Source organism: Manis javanica, chromosome 18, assembly GCF_040802235.1.
Source record: "Manis javanica isolate MJ-LG chromosome 18, MJ_LKY, whole genome shotgun sequence".
Lineage (NCBI taxonomy): Eukaryota > Metazoa > Chordata > Mammalia > Pholidota > Manidae > Manis > Manis javanica.
Genome location: NC_133173.1, coordinates 12132905 through 12141939, shown reverse-complemented (window position 1 = coordinate 12141939; position 9035 = coordinate 12132905). Strand labels below are relative to the sequence as shown.

The following is a 9035-nucleotide window of genomic DNA, read 5'->3' as shown; positions in this document are numbered from 1 at the left end:
AGATTCTTGCACAACTCTAAGAAGGGGGAAGCTCCAGTTAAGAATGAGACAAAATATTCTGTCATTCTAGCAGCAGGAGGGCTGAGAGGCAAATGGAAAGAAAATAATGGGACACTTCAGGTACCCCTGACTTTATGGACTAATATCCACAAAATCCATGATTTGTCTGCTATCTCAGCAAATATTAGAGAGTGTGATATAGGAGACACTTTTAAGGAATAGTGAGATAGATAAGGCAGGATCTCTTATAGTCTATTGAGAAAAAATTAAAAATAATATGCCTTTTAAGAATTACGTATATCAGGTGTTCAATGAAGCCAAATGATGTCTTTATGAATTTTGCAAGTGAAAGATAATCAGTAAGAATTCTCCAGAGCAATAGAAACAGATAATAGATGAGATAGATGATAAATAGATGGATGGGTAGATAGATGATAAATAGAAATGTACTTCAGGAAACTGGTTATGTGATCACGGGGTCTGGCTGGGCAAATTCTAAATTTGAAGGGCAAGCCAGCAGGATAAATATCCTTGGACAGGAGCCAGTGTAGTAGACTTGAGGCAGAATTTCTTTTTCATCCAAAAGACCTCAATTTTGCTTTTAAGCCCATTCAACTGATTGGGTAAAGTCCATTCAGATTATTATAAACTTTAAAGTCAACTGAGGATTGCCATTAACCACATCTCTAAAATACCCTCACAGAAATATCTAGGTTAGTGTTTAATGGATCAGAGTCTGATAGGATTTTTCTCCAGTGTTTTAGCAACAAGTACTCCTCACGGTAGGTTGCTCCAAGGTCTGTGATAGTTCTCAAACCTGAAATTCACAAAGTGCCCTCAAGACCAGCCTTGTGTGTGCTGACCCCCAACAAGTCTGTCCCAACAGGCACACTGGGTCCCTGAACCCCAACCTGAAGGCACACATGCCCATTCCACTGTTTCCTCATCTTTGCTCCTGAGCACATCAGGGTTGCCTGAGCTTTCTACCATCTCCAGTATCTCCGATATCAGAAAAGAAAACCAACATTTGTATAAGCCATTTTGAAACAATTTTATTCAAAAGAGCATGGGCGGAGCCTACGTGCTAAGTTCTGAGCTAAGCACCAGGGATCCAGAAATGAATGAGAAACAGTGTCTTGCCCACCAAGAGAACAAGAAAGAAGAGATAATGACGCAAGGAAGAGAGTGTCCCCTTAGCCTGGGATTGAGCTTGTGTGGTTCCAAAACTTTAATGACGAGGTGGCTGGCATATGCAAATATGGGGTGGGGTTGACGTTGATCAGGAACCATGTACATAATAATCTGAGTGCTGGTGAGGAGCGGTCTCTCTGGGACTGGGTCAGACATGGGAAGGTGGCCGTGACATTGGCAGGACCGAAACCTCCTCTGGGAGCTAGCGGGTGGAGTCCAATGCAGAGCCTTCTTGCCATTTTCAGTTGAGGGCCAAGGAATCCTAGGGGAAAGGGTAGGGACTGGTGCCCTACCCTGAGTGTCCTTTGTGATGGCCCATGGGGAAGCTTTGGTGTGCAAGCACTATTAGGACGGAGATCCCTGACACCGAAGGACAGCAGCATGGGTGAAGCAGGGCATTCCTCCTGAGTTCACGGGCTTAGCACTGGCAGCGTGTTCTGCCTCCTCCCTTGACTTAGGGTCCAATCTCCTCTGTGAAAAAAAAAAAAGAGGATGATAAGAGGCAGAAAGGGGCACAGAGAAATATACACAGAATTTGGAGGGAAACAGAAGAGATTGAGCAGTAGAACAGGGCTTCCTAAATTGTCTCACTTCACGGTCCACGTGGAAAAGGTGAGGTGAAGAGTACAGTTGGAAAAAGGCCCAGTCAGCTGCCCTGGGCACAGTACACATTGTATGTTTGCACACCTGTAGCCAATACTGATTGGGAAACTATGGAAAGATGGTTTCCAGCAAAAGAGATAAGGATACAGGAAAAGTTGTGTACAGAGGTAGAAATAGAGAAGGCAGGAGGCTTCCCAGGGTAGGAGGGCAGGGCAGAGACTGAGAGGGGACACACCCAGCTGTGAGAGCTGCCCACACCTTGTGGTCCACCCAAAAAGCTTCCTCTGATTTACAGTTCATGAGAGACGCAGACATGTCACCAGAGTAAGAGAGAGGAACCGGTGAGCCAGGGACAGGGCTTGAGAGAGAGGGGCACCCTCCCTGGGGAAGAGGAGCCACACTGGACCTCCAACAACCAGCGTCTTCTATCCCTTCCACCAGCCCGGACAACAGCCGTCCAACAGCCAACACCCCAGCCAGGAAATGGAAGTGGATGGGAAAAGGTACCGATTCAGGGCTGCCACCTACCTTCCTTCCTCCCCAGGCAATGCTGGGCCCAGGAGACTGGCAGGCCCACTGCTGGAAGGCGTCCAGCTGCAGAGACATGTCATGGCTTCTGGGAACTACGGCTGGGAGGTCTACATGGGGAGAAAATAGGGGCATCAGGTTGTCTCCTGGGTATCAGGAGCCCACCTGGGACCAGAGCTCGGGGCCCCAGCCTCAAGTGCTGGAACACCTACCATCGGGAAAGACTCTTTGTCAGCCTAACGGGTCAATACCTCGGGGCCAGGATCCCTCCGAGCCCACCTGGGGCACCTGTGTTTTCAGGAGCCCTCTCTGAGCTTCCAGCTTTCTCTGGTATAGTGTGTGTGCTCCCTTTCCCATGCCACCACCCTCTCCAGGGGCACCCAAGCCTCTGGTCTGAAGGGCGCTGACAACTCACATCAAATAACAAAACAGTCCTGGTAACCTGAGGTGTGTCCTTCCCACAAAGAAATGGTAGCTTAATAGGAACCAGCCCTTCACCCTGGGAAGTGACCTTTAATGGAGGGACATCAGACATCTGGGACAGGGCAGCCTCGGGGAAGAGGGGGCAGATTTCTTGGCAAAGGCAGGAGCTTCCCCAGGCCCCTGGAATCCCAGCCAAGGCAGTTGCCCTCATGCCACTCCCTCCCTGATGTCCAGGCTGCTGCTGGGAGCCCCAGTCCCAGGAACGCTCGGGAGTGGTTCCCCCGGCCCAGCAGGGGCAGGATGGTGTGGTCTGAACAGGAGGCCTGGGCTGGGCCACTCAAACGCCCCTGCTTCAGAATTCTGCACCCAGAGACTCATGGGAGAATTGGTGCTCTACTGGCCAACTGCCACTTCGCTTTCAGAACCCTGGCAACCCCAACGGAAGCAACTGCCACTGGGCTGGTAGGGGAGGAGCTAGAAGCCTGAGAAGCCCCTGGTTCCCTCCACTGACTCACTCGCTCTCCTGCTCTCCTCGGAGTGGCAGCAGCTCTGGGACCTGCAGGGAAGACCCTCAGGACTCCCACCTCCTCCAGGGGCAACAAGGGCTCAGAGGCACCACTGAGCAGCTTGAGGGACACCAGACACAACTCAATGAATAGGATTTTAGAAATTCTGAATGTACATAATGTAAGCAATTATATAGGGAGAATATGTAGAGTGGCTGCAGTCTACCGGAAGCAGGTTGCTAGCGAGGATGTGGGTTGAATGATGACAGCACAGTGAGGGACACCTGACCCTCCGAGGTGCCCTGTGGCTGGACACTGACCTCAGGCCTTGGGTAGCAAGGCCGTGCAGGCTGTATCTGTAAAGCCATGCCCTCCCACTGACCCCACCACCCCCGACCCATGGGAGCCCCAGTTCTGGGAAAGCAAAGAAGGCCGTCAAGGGATGAACGCATAGGAGGAAAGGAGGAGTCCCAAGGGCCAAGTGTCCAGGGTGGATGTAGCAAGTGGAGAAAGTTAGAGAAATAAAGTTGAAAGGCAGAAGAGAACCCTTGGCAAGATGCAGTAGTGCTGCTAGAAGGGAGAAGAGTTACTCAAAGCCCAAAAAGAGCAGAGCCGAATGAGGCAGAGCGTGGAAAGGCGGGGGCCGGGCACCGCTGCGGGGCTGAGGGCAGAGGGGAGGGCAGAAGCACAGAAGAGCCCAAGGGATCGGCCAGGGCTGCCAGGGTGGCCCAGGGAGCTTTGAGGTGTCCTCTTGCTCGAGGGCATCACTGAGAGTGAGGCAGGCGGAGGCTGTATAAAGGGGGGCTGTATAGAAGGACGATGAACAGGAAGCTCCAAAGGGCCCTTTTCTCCTTGTCACCTTGTCCCCTCCCGGTCCTCACCTTGTCACCCCAACCCTCCTGGGAGTAAGGGAAAGGAAGGGACTCCATTAAGTAAAGGTAGAAAAGGATGGGAACAGTATCCTTTCCAGAAAGAAATTATAGCTTCAGAGCAATCAGTTCAGCAACCAGGAAAGCCCCTCTAATGGTGGAGAGTTAAGCACCCAGTTGCAGCCCTAGGGGAGGCTTTCCCGAACCCTTTAATCTCCAGCCAAGGGGAGGCCAGCTCTGAGAGAGGCCCTGAAATGGCTCCCATGCTAAGAAGGAAACTGAGCTGTTTCTTCTGGGGAGGCTGCCTTAAGATGTGGATTCAGACATGGCAGGGAATTGGCCAAAGAAAAGGGTACCAATGACACCCCCTCCCCGACAGCCCCTGGCAAACCCCAACAGGAGCAACTACCACTTTTCTTTCCCTCCACCTCGGCAGTGGGGGAACTACCTCCAGGCCCTGGAGGTCCTCCCGTCCACAGCTCTGCTGCCTGGGGAAGGCAGGCTGTGGACAGGAATGGAACCTGAAATCAGAGGCCTAGGAAAAAAGGCTGTGGCCTCAGGGCATATATTAAATGGCTCTTAGTATTGCTCAGTGATTGCTACCCCAGCAGGAAGGAAAAGCAGCTCCCAGTGGCCCCACCGTCAGGCATCTCGGCAGTGCTGGAGTCCTGGCCAGGACATCTCTCACTGTTTGACTTTTCTGTGGTCACTATCCCCCAGTATTTGTTCGGGAATTCACCCATCCATAAGCTCACTGCTTTATCAAATATTTGTTGAGCTCTGCTGAGCAGTAGGGACATAAAGATGAATGAGACATAGTTCCTGAGGACAAGAGCCTCCCTCCATAGTGAGAAAGGGCAAATATATATGCTGAGAATGAAAAAGAAATAACAATGCCTGGGCTGATGTTTCAGATACACGTACCCCACAGTCCAGGCCCATACAGGTAAATCTACTCAGAAAAAATTACCATTCAAAAAACACTCTATGGGACTCATACAAGTCAGGAAGTACTGTTCTCCTGTGACCAGGCAGGAAGTTGGACACTAGGATATTCTTCACCCACTCAGGAATTGGGTCTAAAAGAAAAAAAGCATATCCACCCATATTATCAGGGTCCTTATTATGAGTAGTACTGATGTTATGGAAAGGGAACCACTTGGGAGCTTTATAGTCTTGTGGGAATGGCCACCAAGGAAGCCACTGAACATGCCCCCAAATGCTAGAAACCCAAAGTTTGGAAAGGGTCCTGATGGTGCCATATAGGTTTATCAGGGACAAGGGCACAAGCACAGGACTCGGGGAGGGGGAGCAGGGAGCCTCAAGGATCCAGGCTTTTGGGGATGTGGGTGCTCAGAGGGGCTGGAATTGTGTCTGGAAGCTGTCGCCTCAGCATTCCAGTTGAAGGGTAGAGGCCAGGGCTGGTCCCAAGAAGACAGTGACAGCCCACATGATTGGCAATGGGGAGTCGTGGAGAATCCTTAAGGGGGACCAGGATGAAGTGAGATGGTATTGGAGTACCACCAAGATGGTACTTCTCCACAGTCAGAAACAGCATCTGGTGAGGAGGGAAGCTGTCCATGCAAAACTGGAAGGATGGACTGGAGCAAGGTGGGGCCCTCTCTTCCCTCCAGCTTCTGCCCTCATCCCTCACTGCTGGGGAAAGGGTCTGAACAGAAGGCTACTGAATTAGTCCCCAAGACCCAGAGAACTCGGGATTTTGCAGAGACAGAAATGGGAAGGAAAATGGGAGATAGAAATGCTGAGGTCCCATCTGCAGAGAAAAAAGAGGTAAAGAACCCAGCCAGGAGAGAAAGCAGTGAATCATGATAATAAATATCACCGTATACAAAAAATGAGATAGAAGAGGGAGAAGACAGCATCCCTCTGGGGCAAGAGTCAGAGAGAAATGAGGACAAGGAGAGAATGAGAACGGAACTGTGGGACAGGAGGCTGAGTTCAGCCAGAGCAACTTCCCTACTGGGAGCAGGAGCGCTGGGTGTGCACACTACGTGTGTCAGAAGCGTCCTGTGCTCTAGGCCAGGACTGGACAGACTCTCTTGGAGCACAAACAGAGTCGCACAGGTCAGAGCGTGCTCTTGCCCGTGATCAGGCCGGAGAAGAAAAGAGCAGGCCAAGGCTTGAGCCAAGAGTGCTGCAGAACAAACCTCCCTTGGGGGAAATCTCACCTCTAGCCTTTCAGGGGCCCCTCTGGCACCTGCTGGGACCTCTGCTCTGGGCCAGCCCTGGGTTCTGCTATGAAGTCAGGGAGAGTCTCCTGAGCCTGGCTCCCGGCTCCAGCCCTGCCCAGAGACCCCTGGTGGGGAAGTGTGAGCTTCCCATCCCTCCAAGGAGACTCCCGCCCTCCTGCCTGGGAAGGGGAGGGGGGGCACCCAGACTCTGAGGACCAGCCCAGTGCCACCTTTTGAACACAGAAATATAACTTGAGTTTGGCTACTTAAATCCCACTGAAGGTAACAGCTGGATAGTCCAAGGAGAGGCTTGTTTGGGGCTAGGACAGGGAGGGGAGGGCATGGGGTGGTTTCCACAGAAGCAGGATCCTAAAATTCTTCCATCCCTTCTGAAGTGTCCCTTAATCTCATGCAGCATGAGGAGGTCCAAGCAGGTGCTGGCACAGCCTGGGAGCAGCCATTCGGAGGAGAAGCAGCCCCTCCTGGGGCAGCTCTGGGTCTTGTGCCCCAGCACCACATGGAATAAGCTGCTGTGACGGATGCCCCCAAGGCCAGTCTCAAGGAGCCCCTGCTGAGAATCCCCGCATCGGTACTGTCCCGTCTACCTCACAGCTCAGTCCCCAGACACAGCCCCCCAGATGAGACTATTTCTGGGCCCAGGACACCCCACCCCCAGCGGAATGGAACAAGGCCCCCCAGTGCCTCGTGCCACAGAGCCCTGCTAATGGGCTATAAATAGAGGCCAGAGCTGGGAGCAGCCCCAGGTTCCCCAGGGTCACTGTGGCTGGAAAAAAGAGAGGTTCTGGGACAAGATTTGAGCACCCAGAGAAAGGTCAAATCACAATTCAGCCGTGGCTTAAATGCACAGTATTTCTCTTGAGGTTGTGAAGGCAGTGTTCTCTGGATAAGTTGCCTTGACTATTTGAGCAGTAGGAGACATCCTACTTTGCAAACCTCTTCTTCCTCTGTGTAGAAGCCACATATGCCCCTTGGTTTGGTCTCCCAGAGAGGGTCTCCCAGAGCTTGTCCCATGTGACCCCGCTGAGCAAGCCCTTCACATCTGCTCTATTTCTTTCCTCATCCCACCACACCCCACAGGTATATCTTTGTTCACTCCTGTTATTTTTCAGCCATGGGTTTGAACCTTGGCTTCAGAAAGACACAATGGCTAGGGCATGATGCCTGCTCTCTAGTGGCTTGTGGTGTCTGGAGAAAAGGCACAGTCCTCAATCTCAGGGACAGGCGGTGATGGCCACAGTATGCACTACCACCTTTGCGAGACCTCAGGTATCAATACTGCATAGTGTCTCCTATATCACACCTCATAGAAAACTAAAACCACGTTAGATGGTAAAGATAGTTAAAAAGTCCCTAGGAAACCACTGCTATCAGAAACATATTTTGGGGCTGCCCAACAGTGAGACAGGCCTCTGCTCATCAAGGTCTTATAGACCTAAGGAGATGCTGCTACTTTGGGTGCCCAAATCCCATCATCTCCCTTAATGTTCTACTCATACTTGAGGAACCAGGAATGATGTCTGGGGTGACGTGTCCCTTGCGGGGAGTACTCCTGAAACACTGGAAAGTCCAGGCTTGCAAGGAGTTCTGAGGGTGCCGTATGGACTTACCAGTGACAAGGGCAGGGACTTGCTGAGACCAGCAAGGAACGGGGAGGGGGAGCAGGGAGCCCCAAGGCTCCAGGCTTTGGAGATGTAGGTACTCACAGGGCTGGGATTGTGTCTGGAAGCTGCCACCCTGCTATCCCAGCTGAAGGGCAGAGGCCAGAGGCTGGTCCCGAGAAGATGGTTTCAGCACCGATGGTCAGTGAGGAGCCTTCAGGGGCTCACAGGGTGGGCCGTCACCAAGCTGTTTCTCAGGATCGGAAACAGGGCCTGGGCAACAGCTAAATGGAAAAATGAGGACTGCATATATTTTAGCATAAATTTTTTTTTAATGGAAAAAGAAAGGCATTTGGAGGAAGGAACAAAGTTGTCCCTCTCAGCTTGGAAAAATGGACAGGGGATGAGGCAGGCCTGCGTGCTCCCTGGATGCCTCCGTTTTCACAGCTGTCCCACGGAGTTGTTCCTGACAGGGAACACAGGAGAAGCGAGATTCAATCTGACTCAATTGCCTGGAGAACGTGGGACCCTGGAGAGGCAGAAACAGAAATTCTGTGGCCCCTCTAAGGCAGAGGCAGAGAGGAAGAGAGAGCACCACAGGGAGAAGGGACAAACGAGAGCAGGGGTGGAAGATGCTTTCAGAAACAAAAGATTCAGCACAACACAGGTGGGAAACAAGGTCCCCAGCTGCCAGAAAGCCCCAGTCACATAGTCGGGGGAGAGAGAGGGACAGAGAGGGGACAGGACGCAGCTGGCCTGACTCTGCCCCAGCTGCCAGCTCTCCAGGAGAATAAACCAATTCTTCTGAATGTCATGGTTCAAAGCAATAGAAAATGAGAAATCGGGAACTTTCAGGGCAGCAAGGAAAAGGGTGGGGAAGGTTTTCCCTGGATGGGAATAGCAAGATGCCGTGTGATTCCGACGTGTATATGATACTTGACTTCTGTGTAGTACCACACTGTGTGGTTGGTGGTGAATCAGCTCCCTGGCTGTTCATTCTCTGGTACTTTCTGCCAGGTGCAAGGCCCAAATAAAGACTGAGAAGGAGAAGGAAAGATATGCAAGACTAGAGGGCTAGATGTAGGGGAAACCTCCACTTCCTTT

At 51.8% G+C, this 9035-nt stretch overlaps 1 long non-coding RNA gene across 2 annotated transcripts; it reads right to left on the bottom strand.

Moving 5' to 3' along the window:
- Positions 1–1067: 1067 nt before the first annotated feature.
- On the bottom strand, positions 1068–3105 carry LOC140847288 (uncharacterized). Of its 2 annotated transcripts, none has more exons than XR_012127170.1 (3): positions 2738–3105; positions 2323–2432; positions 1068–1662 (listed from the first exon to the last, which is right to left on the bottom strand). It is a non-coding gene; the product is annotated as an uncharacterized lncRNA (long non-coding RNA). The 2 variants fall into 2 exon arrangements; XR_012127171.1 differs by having other exon boundaries at positions 2834–3105.
- Positions 3106–9035: the final 5930 nt, after the last annotated feature.